At 29.1% G+C, this 4,633-nt stretch overlaps 1 protein-coding gene across 1 annotated transcript in view; it reads left to right on the top strand.

Moving 5' to 3' along the window:
- LOC107849641 (chalcone synthase-like) overlaps positions 1-4,633 on the top strand; it is an 11,748-nt gene that overhangs the window by 3,284 nt on the left and 3,831 nt on the right. The gene's annotated exons all lie outside the window — the stretch shown is intronic.

Here is a 4,633-nt window from a genome sequence, read left to right as displayed (position 1 = left end):
AACAGATATATAATCTGTTGTCCAACTCAGTGTAAAAAAAATGATTCTTGGAAAGAACTAATTGTTTTAATAATAATAAAGCTGAAAAATCATGATTTATCACAATATTGCTTAATTTAATTAAGTCATAACTTTTTACAGTGATCAAGAATGTCATTAATAAATGGAGGTGAATAATTGTGCCTTTAAATCTGCTTATTAATTTATATAATTAAAAATTCAGAAAATTGGAGTGTCATGAGGATAATTTTTTTTAAAATATATATTATATGTTGCAACAAATATATTATCTGATGCAACTGGTTATCTATTTATTGCAACGGATGATATATCTGTTGTAACAGATAATTTATCTGATGCAACGGATATATAATTGGATCCAACTCAGTGTAAAAAAAATAGTTCCTGAAAAGAACTAATTATTTTAATAATAATAAAGCTGAAAAGTCATGACTTATCACAATATTGCTTAATTTAATTAAGTTATAACTTTTTACAGTAATCAAGAATGTCATTAATAAATTGAGGTGAATAGTTGTGCCTACAAATCTGCTTTATTAATTTATATAATTAAAAAGTCAGAAAATTTGGATGTTATGAAGATAATTTTTTTTTTAAAAAAGCTATATAGATTATATGTTGCAACAGATATATTATCTGATGCAACAAGTTATCTATTTGTTGCAACGGGTTATATATCTATTGTCACAGATGAGTTATCTAATGCAACAGATATATAATCTTTTGTCCAACTCAGTGTAAAAATGGTTCTTGGAAAGAACTAATTATTAATAATAATAAAACTGAAAAGTCATGACTTATCACAATATTGCTTAATTTAATTAATAATAACTTTTTACATTAATCAAGAATGTCATTAATAAATGGAGGTGAACAGTTGCAATTTTTTGCCTAACTCATTCAAGTTCAATCCTCTATAAATAGGTCCCTCCTTACTCAGTCGTTCGTTCTACTACACACTATTTATTTCTTGCTCTTGTTACACCTTCAACTACTTTCTCTTCAAGGACTTGATAGCCTTTTCCTGTCTCTGGTAAGTTTTTTTCTTGATTTTTGTGTAAATATTCATTGTATATTACATTACATTCGAATTCTTTCTTTTCTTTACTAACATTTTTACGTGTGTTTTGTCAACTTATGCGTTTTCTAGATATGGCTAATCCTGTGTAGGATGTCGCTATTTTACGAGACGCCATGCGGGAACTGCAGAAGGAGGTTCATGACCTGCATTGGGAGTTGACCGCCGTCAGAGTAAGGATGCTGTGGGAGATCCGCAGGCTGAGGAGGGCGCTGCTGCTGTTGGCAGTTGAAGATTGACCGGCTGGCCATACAAATAATAATGATGATAATAATAATTAAGCTTTTTTTTTCTTTTATCTATGTATTTTTTTTTGTTTTATAAAAATTTATGTTTGATGCACTTGACTTTTTATTTCTTATTTAATTTTCATGTTGTCTATTTCCATTTCTTAACGAATGACATGTCTAAAATTAAGGAATAATTTGATTTCAGTATCAATAGCAAGAACATATGAGTTATCTGTTAGGTTTGTGACATGAGCTGCATTTTGTTGTTCAAAGCAGATTAGTAATCTGGTGAAATAGATTATTTATCTGTTGAAACAGATTACTAATATGATGCAACAAAATACCCATCTATTCGATTCATATTACGGGCACCTAGAACCATAAACATGAATTCAACATGAGTCTATTGTTACAACAGAACATTTATCTAGTGCCGCAGATAATGGATCTATTTAAAAAGATTGCTCTTATATTTCATTCATGTTCGCGTGCTAGCTATTGTTGAAAAAACAACACACTAGCAGTTACCCAGATGATAAATTCAACTAAAAAGTATAATCTGACTTACCAAAGTCTTCTCTCAAGTAAATTCCAAAGTTGAAAGTGATTTACAAAATAAAATTTGACATAAGAATTTGGTCAAAGAGCAGTAGTTGGGGTAACAACAACAATGGTCAACAAGAAGAATATGAAGATGATGATGAAGTATAAGATGATGATAATGAATCAGAAGATGATGAATAAAGGTGCAACAACAATGAACAACAAATATCGCAAAGAGAGAGAAAATAGCAACGGATGAGGAGAGAGAAAAATGCGTATTTTTCCCTTCGTTCCCCGTTATATTAACTAACATTTGGATCAAAGTGTAAATTTAAAAATTTGTGGGTTATTTTAAAATTTTCCAAACTTTCTTAATCCATAATTAAGTAATTGTCACCTCTACTTAATTATTAAGACTTATGTCACCTACACCTCATTTTAAATCTCTTTTGTCACCTGTGGCCCAAAGCCCCTACAAAGATTGATATTCTATTTATTGCTCATTAAATACATTTTAATATTAGTCAAATTTTATATCATTCAACTTTAAGGAGAAAACATGTCAACTATTTTGAGACGGAGAAGTAATTTTTTCTTTCTTTAATTTCTTTCCTTTTCAGTTTGTCTTTTTCATTTATTGATTGGCTCTTTTCTTTTGATCTTCAACTTCTCATTTTGTACACATGGATTTGTTTCCATCCTATATAGGCCCAAATTTTAAAAGGAATAACCATAGTGAATATGTTGGAACAAATCAGGCCAGGATTGTCTTTTTTTTTTTTTTAATTCAAAATTTATTGATTCTACTAATTTAGGGTTCGAGTTGAGTGAAACTTATTGGATTTGAAAATGCTCCTTTTCATATTTCTCTATTTCAATGATCCAATCTTAAATTTTCACTTAGGAATAAAGAAATTTCATTCATCTCATCACACGCCTGATCAACTTGGCACGAACTTGATTTTCACAAGGTTTCAAAATATGAATAAATTAACACATGAAGAAGCCGAAAGAAAGTTCAATATCTATTATATACATAACAAATAATTTTAATTATATATAAAGAATGTAGTTTTCCCTCGGTCCTACCCATGGTAGAGCTAGCAAGGGCCTAACTATCCTTTGGTGAAAAATTACATCGTTTATATATGATTAAGATTATTTTTTATGTATATATATATATTGATGATGAACTCCCTTCGACTTCTTCACATATTTACTTTTTATTTTTCAAACCCTTTAACAAAAATTTTAGCTCCACCACGAATCCACATACTTTAATGTGGCATTGGAAAGCATTATAGCCTGAACTCAACAAATATGCAGCTACTCCTACTCCCTGTGCCAACCCTAATCTCATTAATTTATATATTAAAATTGCAATCAAATATGTGCAATTGCATTCACTGTTAGATTAAAAAACGAGATAATACATAAATATGACCCTAAACTTGATATCAAATTATAACTTTGACCTTAAACTTTGACAGTGAATAAATATAACCTTTAACTATTCAAAACTGAACAAATATGACCTTTAAATGACTTTTCACTATTATTTTTTTATTATTTTCAGCTCAAAGATTAAAATGACATCTAATTTCTTTTGTCATTGCAGAAAAAGAGCAATATTGAAGATTTGTTAATTAGGTGGGTCAGCCTCATACGAAAAAATAGCGCGGGTATATATATATATATCTATTATAAAGCAGAGGGTGAATTTAAGTTATATAATATATCTAACTATAATTTATTTACATATTAAATTAAAGATGAAACTATACTAATAATAAAAAAATCATAGTTTGAATAAAACGTTATTAAATTAACGTTATTAAGGATAGTAGTAGTAGTGTATTAAATTAATGTTATTAATATCTTATTAAATTAACGTTATTAAAATGCTATTAAATTAACGAAGGGGCGGACCTACGTGGTTGACATGGGGTTCACCCGAACTCCCTTGGTAAAAAAATTATGTTGTATATATAAGGTAAAAAATCTATATTTATGTACATATATTAATGTTGAACCACATGAAACAAAACACTTAGATAGCCCAGTGATATTATTTGCTCTTCTTGGGTGCTTCCTTCAGCCTACTGTGCGGGTTCGATCCCTAAATAAATAAATAAATAAATAATAATAATAATAATAATAATAATAATAATAATAATAATAATAATAATAATAGCGACATCATTTTAACACAAAAAATAAAACTTTGACAATGCACAAATATGACCGTTAACTATTCAGAATTGTACAAATATGACCTCCCTCCAAGTCAACCCTTTTAACGACGTGCACCGTGTAATTGGATTACCTTTCCACATAGGTGCGAGTGAAACTCACGCTTGGGGGTTGCACAATCGGAGGTTATATTTGTTCAGGTTTTGAATAGTTAAAGGTTCTATTTGTGCACTATCAAAGTTTAAGGTCAAAGTTATAATTTGGTGTCAAGTTTAGGGTCATATCTATGTATTATCTCTTAAAAAAAGCATACTACATGTACTTTAACTTTGCTTCAGTTTGCATTGTATCTATGTTATTCAATTTTGGCTATGTATAAATAGAGACTTAAACTTATATAAAATTGAATAAGTAGACATACGCATTTTATGTGTCGTCCTATGTGATCAATTCATATCCTATGTGGCATCCTATGTGTATTATGTACATAGGACGCATGTGTTACTTGTTTAATTTTGGCATAATACATAAATATGACCCTAAACTTGACACCAAATTATAACATTGA

The sequence above is a fragment of the Capsicum annuum genome, chromosome 12 (assembly GCF_002878395.1).
Source record: "Capsicum annuum cultivar UCD-10X-F1 chromosome 12, UCD10Xv1.1, whole genome shotgun sequence".
Taxonomy (NCBI): Eukaryota; Viridiplantae; Streptophyta; class Magnoliopsida; order Solanales; family Solanaceae; genus Capsicum; species Capsicum annuum.
This window is presented reverse-complemented; position numbering and strand designations above follow the sequence as displayed.